This window comes from Labrus mixtus, chromosome 2, assembly GCF_963584025.1.
Source record: "Labrus mixtus chromosome 2, fLabMix1.1, whole genome shotgun sequence".
Taxonomy (NCBI): domain Eukaryota; kingdom Metazoa; phylum Chordata; class Actinopteri; order Labriformes; family Labridae; genus Labrus; species Labrus mixtus.
The window spans coordinates 32,790,332-32,802,404 of NC_083613.1; the positions used below are offsets into that span (position 1 = coordinate 32,790,332).

Consider the following 12,073-nt stretch of genomic DNA (forward strand, 5'->3'; position numbering starts at 1 on the left):
GAATACTTTGTATTCATATGAGATGTCAGAATTGTTGCTCACAAAACCCTCTAGAGGCTCTCACAATAACGAGGCTGGGATTAAAGGTCCAATCAGTGAGATGTGTAGAGAGTGAAACGATAAAGTGAGCTTACTGTATGATCAGACATTAAGGAAACATGCTATGTTGAAGTGCTGGCTTCTCTGACAACAATGCAGCAGCCAGTATGTCCTCCTTCTAACTTTAGATTCTGCTCCTGAATGTTACGGGACTCCAGGGACTTCAGGATGATCGGCATCCAGTCGCCTACATGAGCCGGAAACTGTTCCCCAGAGAGGTTCGATATTTGACGGTGGAGAAGGAGGCACTGGCTATCAAGTGGGCCCTTGATTCCTTCCGGTACTACCTTCTTGGTCGAGAGTTCACCTTGGACACGGATCACAAGGTCTGTTTGGTTTGTAAACTTGGTTTTCTATTTTTGAGTAAAATAAAAACCTACCTTTTCTTTAAACTTACTCCTGTGTCCTGTGCCTTACTGCTTGGTCCCTAACAGTCCCCCACAAGAGAATCCTTCTCACCTCGGTAAGAGTCTTTATAAGACACATTACAAGTGAAGGCCTGTGTCTGGCCATGAAATGTTTGTCTGATTTCACCTATGGCTTTGATGATGTCACCGGTTGTAATAATCCCAATGGATTTCATTACCTACATAAAGATGTGGGTTCTTCTTTTTTAGGCTTTGGTAGAGAAACCATCCAGTGGTGACGAGAAGACGTACCACTATCTCCTCACACAATAATACGAGGGAAAATACATACACCCATTTTTCAGCTGTACGTACGTTTGATAAGTGAGGGCCAATATGTGTTGTGTTTTTGTCAACAGGGATATACAATGTGTTTCTACTCATGTAAAGATGGGTTTTTCCACATTTCAAACTTTGGCTTATTGTTGACCAAATGAAACATTAATTTTTCTTTTTGTCATCACAGCCATAGAAACAATGGATGTAGGATCTTTGAAAGAGGTTAGTCGAGACCCTCTTCTGTTAGGGTTATTTTTTATTTTCTGATAAGCAGAACTTTAATCCCACCTCTCTACACACTCAGCTCCAGTCTCACATCAAGATAGACTTCTGCTCGACCAATGATTACCACATCAAGGGCTGCAGTACAGTGGTGATGTTCAGTCTGGGCCATGAAAACACCTGGTGAGTTATTGTTTTATTACGGCGCTTGAAAAAATAATTTTCGCTGGTGTATCCATGAATTAAACTGTATTGGAAGATATCCTTGCTGCCTTGTCCATCTTATACGTTTATCACTGATGTTTTTCCGACTGCATTTTAAACTGGTTTTGGCTGTAACTATATTTACTGTCAGATATTCCCTCTGGACACCTTTGTGGACAAAATGTACACACAAAATCTGTAATATTTGCTTTTGCTGTTTTTTCTGGCCTTTTTCCTGCTTTTGACGGTAGGAAAGAGGGAAAGTTACCACAAGGGTTCCAAGTGATATGCAGACTGATCCATCTTTTCTCTCTTTTACAGAAGGAGAAGGAGCCGGAGGCTGAGTTAGACATCACAAGTGATGAGTATATCCTGCTAAATGGTATCCTTTATCGTCAACAAGAGTCAGTGTTGCAGCTAGTGGTTCCTCAATCAGCTAGAAACACCATACGTGCCTTGAGGCACTCAATTCCCTGGGTTGGGCACATGGGCAAACACAAAACCACGGCTCGCATTAAAAACCTTTTCCACTGGCCTGGTCTGCGCAGAGATGTTGCTCAGTTTTGTGAAAGTTGCCTCAGTGCCAAATAACATCTGCTAAAACACCCCCCAGAGCTCCACTTCAAATACTACCCATTATTGGCACCCCATTTGAGCGCCTTGGGATGGACATTGTTGGTCCTGTAGACACAAGCAAAGCAGGAAACCGTTATGTGCTGGTTATAACAGACTATGCTACTAAGTATCCAGAAGTCTTTCCACTAAAATCCATAAAGGCAAAAGCAGTTGATCTCTGTTTGGTACAATACTTTTCAAGGGTGGGTTGACCTGATGCTGTCCCTGGGGATCATCGAGTGGTGTAACCCAGTGATGCTCATACCAAAGAAGGATGGAAGAATAAGGCTCTGCATTGATTTCAGGTACCTGAATTCAATTTCTTTATTTGATTCCCATCCAACACAAAGAATTGATGAACTGCTTGAAAGGCTAGGAAAGCCTTCAGGACACCATGGGGCCCTTTCACGTGGCAGGAACACCTGGAACACCTGCAAGCTGTCTTGGAGCGCCTTCATTCTGCCGGGCTGACTGTCAACCCATCGAAGTGCGTCTTTGTTGCTGCAGAGACAGAGTACCTGGGTCACGTCATCGGCAATGGGGTTGTACGCCCTCAGGTCAACAAACCCCAAGTTTTGGTAAAGGAAGAATGTGCAACATTTTACACATAAATAAAGCAGAAATCAAGTATATCCTGTGTAAATGTCTCACTGAGTCATGACTGTCTACAATGCTCGAGTCCAGCTGTGTTGTTGTCTGAGCCGTGTTTACTTGGACGGGACGGCCTTGCGTATGAAGTTGTTTTAGTCAAGAACTAGAGAAAAGAAGAATAATATACTCACTGCTTATTTGGATGTCATGTTAGATCACGGTCATTCTGTGTCAATTTATGTTCAATGTGAAGCTATGAGTGTGCGAACGTTAACCTGCTAACAACAATGCAGGCCACAGGTGATTGTAGCACAGAACAATTTTGTCCGCCACTTGCTCTTAATGGTGCTTAATTATGTTGCGTTCCTTATTGATTACTCCTTTGTGTGAACGCGAGTGGAGGGGGGTTGGAGGTGTGCTGCTGGAGGAGAGCGGACGGGTCAGAATAGTGGAGGTGTCCCCAAACAGCAGTTTGTTTTGGTTTAATGCTGGTGCTCAAAGGGGGCGACATCTACTGGATCAAAAAGTCACACATTCTTCCTTAAATTATGATGAATGAATTTAAATGTACGCTTTCAAGTAAAATCTTTCCTGGAAATGTTGGCAAGATTGTAAACCATCCCGTGTGTCTTTGTGTAGACTTTTATAACACTAATCTTTTCACAGGGTGATAAAGAAAATGTTCTGACTCTCTGGATGATGGACCCTCATCAGGCCAAGATCTGCTCGCTCACTGTCAGCGATGGCTTAATTCCAGGTATGCTCTTGTTTACAAGTACAGTATATATACATAGCTAAACACTTTAAATATAATTTCAACTCCTGAACATTTATTATCATCTTATTAACATTTAGTGAAAAGTGTGAAAGCCTTATGTCTTGTTTATTGCTACATCGTTGTTTTTCTTTTGGGGTTTTATTGAGACTTTATTTTTGTGTATTGTTGGGATTTTTACGTTGTGTAAAGCACTTTTAGCGTTGGTGTTTGAAAGTGCTTTGTAAACAAACTATGATTTCTAATGGGTAAAAGAGAAAGAATGAGGAATAGAAACACAACGTGAAACAGTTGCACAAAGTTCAGCCTGTTGGAAAAGATTGTGTGATGATTGTTGTTGTTGTCTTTTCTTCTGCGTGAGGATACCCTGAGTCTTTGGGACCTTCACTTCCTGGTCATGATTCACTGTTGGCCCGTTCTGGTCGTTCATGACTTTGAACTCACCACAGAGTGTTGCTCTGCCTCCATGGTGGCGTATGTATTAGTGTTTTAAAACCTACTACAGCTGTGATTTATACAGAGAAATGGGACTCAAATAATGATGAAATATCTGTTTCACAGCCAAGACAAAAGCTGCATGAAGATGATTACACTGACCAAACAAGACGACTGTCAGGTATTTGTACAAACGCTTTTAAAGAACTGTGAGATGTGATTTTCACGAGGTTGTCCTGAACTCAACATAAAGCTTTATGATTTTTCAGATCAACTCACTGCAAATATGATTTCTACCCTCGATGACTGTTTGTTACTCTGTGGATGTGTCTTCAGTCTCCTGTCTCGTCCAGACTAAAATAAACATCAACACTTATTACAGTGGTAAATGGATCTTGCATGAATTAAATGTAAAGATTTCTGCACATTTAAGTAACATATTTTACTCCTTCAGATTTCGCACACCAAGATGCCATAGTGCCAACATGCTCTTCCTCAGTTGACTCGAAACATCACTTCAAACGGGAGCTTCTTGTTGTGCAGATTTGTTTTTACTACATTCCTGTTTAATAACTACAGAAGAATGTGATTCACGTTTCAACATACTAAGCCGTCTTTTTTTTGTCTTTTGTTTTTTTGTTTCTCAACGATAGTCGAAGAGAGCCGATTTCTTCTGTCGTCGTCGGATGCTTCACAGAGGGTTTGCCTCAGAACTTTATTTGGATGCATTTCCATGTTTCTTCCATTTTCTAAAATATGTGTCTTGTTATTTTGACGTAGTTTACTTCTTTTAGATTCCCAGACTTAGCAGACTTCTTCACAAACACATGTTTGATGAGGCTGAGAAGTTTGCCTATGTTTTAATTGTGTTCTTTTTAAGGAGGATAATTATGATGCCAAAGGGGTGGAGAATCTGAAGTCCCTGGTTTCCCACCTCTGTCAGCTCCTGGACCTGCACAAGAAACAGGATTGCAGACTTTCACGTTCAGTCTTTGAGAAGGTGTGTCTTCTACGAAAAACCCATTTTACGATATACAAGTGTATAAGAGATGTTACAGGTGAACTCATGATAAGATACGATATTCATATCTATTTCTAACAGTAAAGTACTCATGGTGTAATGTTTAACCTTATAAAGCAAATGGACTGTTAAAAACAAATAAAAATAAACTGTAAAAAGTTAAGGTTCAGGTGACAGTGACATTTGTCCCCAATTAACTTTGTTAACTCTGGACACCTTGGTTGCCAAAATGTATACACAAAATCTGCAATAAAATGATCAATATTTGCTTTTGTATTTTGCTGTTTTCTGCACTTTCTAAGAGCTTCTTGTTGTGCAGATCTTGTTTTTACTTTCATTGCCTGCTCAATAACTACTCAAGAATGTGCTTCACAGAGGCTTTGCCCGAGAACAGGTACTTCACTTTATTTGGATGCATTTCTTTGTTTCTTCCATTTTGTAAAATATTTCTATTAATATTTTGTGTTCAAACTATATTATAAAATGCCCATTGTTTCACAAATGCTCATCTTCTCTCTCCAGATGCAATCATAAAACATTTTTTATGTTTTTTTATTTTTAAAATAAAGAAATTCTGTTAAATATACAAATGCCAGTTTTCATTAAGTCTATGATTATTGTCTTTGGTGGTTAAACTGTATAAGGGGCAACTGCTGAAATCTGCGATAAATTCTGACTATAGCGATGTGATTGTTGCAAATCCTTTCATTGGGATAACAATGTCACTGAATTTACTCGCGCAGCCCTATAGCCTACCCTGACCTATGTTTTAATTTTGTTCTTTTTAAGGAGGATTGTTATGATTCCAAAGAGGTGGAGAATCTCATGTCCCTGGAAAAAACTGCAGACTTTCACTTTAAGTCTTTGAGAAGGTGTGTCTTTCATGAAAAACCCATTTTACGATATACAAGTGTACGACGAGGATGAGGGCCACGTTAAGTTATTATTTTTTAAATTTCAAGATTAAACTCGTAAATTTACGATAATAGAATTGTAAATTTACGAGAATAAAACATAACGTTTTTTTTTTTTTTTTTTGCGTGGCCCCAAGTGTTTAAGATTCAAACAAATCTGAAAATTCACAGCCAGAAAACAAGGGCTGAAATATTGATAAAATCAAAACATATTTTGGTACCACTTAGTTTACAAGTTTTATTTTAAGACAGAGATAATGCTTTGTGGTGCATCCATGAATTAAACAGTATTGGAATATATCTTTGCTGCCTCGTATACGTTTATATTGATGTTTTTCCTTTTAGGCTGTAATCATTCTAATTGAACTGACTTTGACAGGGAAGTGTACGGAGGGTGGAGTTCTTCATGCTGATCGCCCGCCACAGTGGAGAGCAGTGTCCTGACTTGTGATGAGCGTCTTCTACAGTATATCAAGGTAAGACAACACCACCAACCCTTGTGCCCTCCTCAAATGTATTTATATTTTTCTGCTGCATTAGTTAAAGTTAAAGAACTTTTGACTTGCTCAAAACATTCAATTATTTTCAGGATTGTAACCCTTTAAAATGCAAGGTTATTAGTTGAATGGTGATTAGAGTCTTTGATATGTCAAAGACTAGCAACAACATTTTTTTGATTGCATTAGTCTTTTTTTTGGACACCTTCATGGCTAAAATGTACACACAAACTCTGCAATGAAATGATAAATATTTGCGTTTGTATTTTGCTGTTTTCTGCACTTTTATGGCTTTTGAAGGAGGGAAGTGAGAGACAGGGCGGCTGCGGGAGAAATCTCGCGTGAAAAAAGAGCGATAAAATAATTATAATTATAATGACACACCAAATGTTTTCATAATGTTGTTTACAGTTAACGTTAAAGATAACTTTATATATTAATATGAACCTAATAAAGTCTTATTAATGTCAATAAACATCTTATGAACGTTGATAAGTGGTCTATAAACAAGTTTCTTTGCATTAATTAATATCTTACAAGCCAATTATAAATTAATTTGTAGTTTAATTAACACTCATGAAGTCTTATTAATGTTAATAAACATCTTATTAATGTTTATGACTGTATATAAAGTGTCAGTACATTTCTAATAAGAGCCTATAAGTGTCTAATAAGACATAATAAATGTGTTAATTATGCCTATATTAACACTTATATAGTCTTATTTGTGTTAATAAGAATCTAATAAGGTCTTATAAGGGACTTATTACCTGTTATTAATGCTTATTACAAGCGCCTTAATATAAAGTGTTACCTCATCTATGTAGATTTATTTATAAAACATGTTATATCTGCTTGTACTGTAGTAAACTATTGTTTTCTACCAAAATCATCCCAAAATATTATTTCATTCTCACGTTTTGTTGCTAACATTTATGATAACATATAAACATTTTCAACAAGACTAACATAAGTAAGTCCCTCTGTCCACATATGTGGACATCATGTTTAGTGGCATGGTAAATCGTTACAGTTACTAACTTTTGTAAAATTTTACTTCCATAACAAACATTGAACACTTTTATACATATCTGAACAAGAATCAGCCATGAAATTTGATTGAATTTTTTACCTGGTCGAAGTTTGGATCGGGAGTTGCCATCTGAACTTCTGGGTGTGTTGTCGGCCATCTTGAATCTAACGTATAATGTGTTATACTCTTCTGCCACCACCATGTGGCAGTATAAAGTCCTCGTATGTGGACCCCAGGCCCTTGTACAGCAAAATTTAGAATTGTGGTCTAGACAACCCAAAATGTGGCAGGTCCTAAGAGGTTAAAGTTGTTTTCCAGGAGGCTTTAGGCCCGCCCTTAACTCAAACTGCCAGATATTGGGAAACAGGCTTTTGGGTATTCTGCACCCTCTGCGTCAGGAATCTGTTGCAGAATGACTTAAAACTCAAGGAGCTGGAGTCCTTAAATGTTTTTTAAATCTAAAATGAAAGAACATGGAAGCAGATTCTACAGGATGGCAATGTTTTTAGCTCGACTGCTACTGAACTACTGACTCCCAGATTTGACTCATTGATGGTTTTTCTATATTAATGCTGCTGCCTGTTTTGGCCAGGTGTCCCTTGAAAACGAGGTTCTTAATCTCAATGGGACCAACCTGGTTAAATGAAGGTTAAATCAAATCAAAACTCTGACTTTTACTAAATTGGTCGAAACTTAGAGTCGGCATTTCCAATATGGCGACCACCGTCGTTCAGCTTCATAACACCACTTTAGAAACCAACTGAAACTACGTCCATGTTTTATACAGTCTGTGAGCTATGACACAAGTAACTCTAAAGTAATACTCCATTCGTCTTCATCCCAGTGTCGCCTCCCGTGGCTGTGTATGAGGCCTACTCTGTATGTCTGTGTGTTTGTGTTTGCCATGCATGGATGCAGAGGAGGGAAGCTGAAATTATCCACTCTGTCTCAATGAGTCCAAACTGGCTCCACGGTGCCGGAGCACGCCAACGGCCATCTGGAGCGGCTGGCAGTGCCCGACTAATGGAGCGCAGGCTGGAGTTTTGGCTGGCAGGAGGAGTCTATAGTTTGGATAATGACTAAAGTGATTAAACGGGGTGTGGATTCTGAACTTGGCTGTGAGCGCATCATGCAGTAAGTAGTTTCCATCGCCGGCTGTGTGACATCTTGGACACTGCAGCATAAATAGAACCGTGAGTGGATGTGAAGATAGGCGATAATGTTGACAGAGCTCATAATTAAAGAAAATCGGCTCCTCAGATGAAGTTTTCTTGCCTTGTGTCGTCCAGTTTGTCTAATGGATGAGCGCCTATGTAATAAGTGCGAGAGCCCTGAAAGTCATCTTTAAAACTCAGAGGATAATTTCAGTGTGGGAATGGACCGAAGCGGTCAAATTACTGTTCTAGAGATCTTTGCCAGCAGCATAATTAGCTGTACGGGAACAAATCAGGCACTGCTAATCAGGGTGATCAAGGAGATTATTGATCCAAGCAGCAGTCTCCTGATAGATGACTTAAACCGTTTACTTATCTTTTCCCCAGTTTCATCATTTTAAGGTAGCTTTTGAGGGCAAACAGTACCACACAAAAGTGTCAAGCCCTCGTTAGATTTGTTGTTTTTAGCGTACAACCAACTTTTAGTCACATAATTTCCTTAAAAAAAACGCCAAAGATCACAGAAGTTGAAGGACATAAAGTGTTATTTGCCCCTCTCAGAGTGAAGTCAGCAAACAGACTGGAAAGAATCGGGAGAAGTCAAGGACATACACCAAGGAGGGAAAGGGCAAGAAAACTTTCAAAATAAGACGAGGAGCTTCTCCGAAGTTTCTTCTCAGAGAGACCAGAGGAAGTCCATCAAGGACCTGGATGATGCTAAGCTGACCCTTCTATAGTCTGAAGAAAGCTTGACGAGGAATTGTCTTTGGAAAACAGTATCATGGAGTTTATCCTATCCTTTCCTTTCCTTTCCTATCCTATCCTTTCCTTTCCTATCCTTTCCTATCCTATTGTATGCTATCCTGTTCTATCCTATCCTTTCCTTTCCTTTCCTATCCTATCCTTTCCTTTCCTATCCTTTCCTATCCTATTGTATGCTATCCTGTTCTATCCTATCCTTTCCTTCCTTTCCTTTCCTATCCTTTCCTTTCCTATCCTATCCTATCCTTTCCTTCCTTTCCTTTCCTTTCCTATCCTTTCCTATCCTATCCTTTCCTATCCTATCCTTTCCTTTCCTATATCCTATCCTATCCTTTCCTATCCTATCCTTTCCTTTCCTATATCCTATCCTATCCTTTCCTTTCCTATCCTATCCTTTCCTATCCTATCCTTTCCTTTCCTATCCTATCCTTTCCTATCCTTTCCTTTCCTATATCCTATCCTATCCTTTCCTTTCCTATCCTATCCTTTCCTTTCCTATCCTATCCTTTCCTTTCCTATATCCTATCCTATCCTTTCCTTTCCTATCCTATCCTTTCCTATCCTATCCTATCCTTTCCTTTCCTATCCTATCCTATCCTTTCCTTTCCTATCCTATCCTTTCCTATCCTATCCTTTCCTATCCTATCCTTTCCTATCCTATCCTTTCCTTTCCTATATCCTATCCTATCCTTTCCTTTCCTATCCTATCCTTTCCTATCCTATCCTATCCTATCCTTTCCTATCCTATCCTTTCCTTTCCTATCCTATCCTTTCCTATCCTTTCCTATCCTATCCTTTCCTATCCTATCCTTTCCTTTCCTATCCTATCCTTTCCTATCCTATCCTTTCCTTTCCTATCCTATCCTATCCTTTCCTTTCCTATCCTATCCTTTCCTATCCTATCCTTTCCTATCCTATCCTTTCCTTTCCTATCCTATCATTTCCTATCCTATCCTTTCCTTTCCTATATCCTATCCTATCCTATCCTTTCCTTTCCTTTCCTATCCTATCCTTTCCTATCCTATCCTTTCCTTTCCTATCCTATCCTATCCTTTCCTATATCCTATCCTATCCTTTCCTATCCTATCCTATCCTTTCCTATCCTATCCTTTCCTATCCTATCCTTTCCTATCCTATCCTTTCCTTTCCTATATCATTTCCTATCCTATCCTATCCTTCCTTTCCTTTCCTATCCTATCCTATCCTTCCTTTCCTTTCCTATCCTTTCCTATCCTATCCTTTCCTTTCCTATCCTATCCTTTCCTTTCCTATCCTATCCTATCCTATCCTTTCCTATATCCTATCCTATCCTTTCCTATCCTATCCTATCCTATCCTTTCCTATCCTATCCTTTCCTTTCCTATCCTATCCTTTCCTATCCTATCATTTCCTTTCCTATATCCTTTCCTATCCTATCCTATCCTTTCCTATCCTATCCTATCCTATCCTTTCCTATCCTATCCTTTCCTTTCCTATCCTATCCTTTCCTATCCTATCCTTTCCTTTCCTATATCCTTTCCTATCCTATCCTATCCTTCCTTTCCTTTCCTATCCTATCCTATCCTTCCTTTCCTTTCCTTTCCTTTCCTATCCTATCATTTCCTATCCTATCCTTTCCTTTCCTATATCCTATCCTATCCTTCCTTTCCTTTCCTATCCTATCCTATCCTATCCTTCATGGAGTTTGAAATGTTTGGGTCCAAGCTTGTGTCGGCCTGTAAGTTTCTTGTACAGTACTTTGTATTGAAATCGTTTTCCAAAGGAGTGATTTTTCTTTGCGTTTCACTGAGAGACATGTTTTCTTAAGACCACTTTGTGATTTTGTATGCAAAGGAGTCAGCAGATCTCACCTGAGGAAGCCTGGAGAAAATGCCAGCTCAACAAAAAAACGGGGTCCTCCTTCCCCTCCGGCATGGCAGAGGTCTCTGTGGGAGGCCTCTTTCAATCTTATCATCCCTTTCTTTATTTATCTCCCTCCTTCGCTTTCTCATATCTCTGTTTGGTCCTTGATCCTTTGTGGCCGTCACAGTTTTTTTCCTCCCTGTTTGCTTTTAAACATTAATACACGTTTTCACCTTCATACAGACTCACAGAATCCTCAAACATTAGATTTCCAAAACACTCAAAATGAATCCAACATACTGCCCACAATTTCTACAAGATCTAAAAAAAATGTAATAATAGATCCTCATATAGACTTATCATAGAAGTATACTTGATGTCAGTCACAAAGAAAAGGTAGGCATTCAAAAATATATAGATTAACATTGTTTGTTCTTTGGAGGGGACTGAAGGGCATCACATCGCATCCTATCTTATCCTTTCCTGTTCTATCGTATCCTTTCCTATCCTATTGTATCCTATCCTATCCTATTGTATCCTATCCTTTCCTTTCATATCCTATCCTATCATATCCAATCCTTTCCTTTCCTTTCCTTTCATATCGTATCCTATCCTGTTCTATCGTATCATATTGTATTGTATGGTATCGTATCCTATCATATATTTAAATGCATTAATTTAGCAACAACAGTCGTTTTAAAAGTCCTGGCCGTTTCTATTTTCAACAGTTCAGATCATCTGAATCATATTTGGCAGGGAAACATTTTGAGTTTGAAGATAACAATAACTTCAGGCATCTGAAGCTTCTGTGACTCATCTCAGGCTCACCTCCCCGAGTTTCCCTCGGCTATGTAAATAATCTGCAGAGTAGATGACCTTTTTAACTGGAAATAACAGGCATGAATATTGAAATATATTTATGTGGTGACTTTGGCCAACAAGCAGGGGTGCATAATTATACTATCATCCACCCACGATGACTGAACATTTAGAAAGTGTGACCTCCACTGTGACCGTTTGCAGAGCGTGTGTGTGCGTGTGTGTGTGTGTGTGTGTGTGTATGTGTGTGCGTGTGTATGTGTGTGTGTGCGTGTTTGTGGTGGATGTGGACTGATCACAGCTCAGGGCATCAGAGGGGGACTTAAGAGGATTGTTATACTGTGCCCTTGTGTTTGCCTTTAGACCACTGTGCTTGTTTGTCTGTACGTTTCTCTTCTGGCATG

At 39.2% G+C, this 12,073-nt stretch overlaps 1 protein-coding gene and 1 long non-coding RNA gene across 2 annotated transcripts in view; one reads left to right on the forward strand and one right to left on the reverse strand.

Moving 5' to 3' along the window:
- The window catches only part of LOC132992953 (uncharacterized), a 277,165-nt gene that overhangs the window by 231,189 nt on the left and 33,903 nt on the right, over nucleotides 1-12,073 (reverse strand). The window lies entirely within an intron of this gene.
- Nucleotides 672-6,316, forward strand: LOC132954909 (uncharacterized). Its single transcript, XR_009665868.1, has 2 exons — nucleotides 672-1,190; nucleotides 5,438-6,316. It is a non-coding gene; the product is annotated as an uncharacterized LOC132954909 (long non-coding RNA).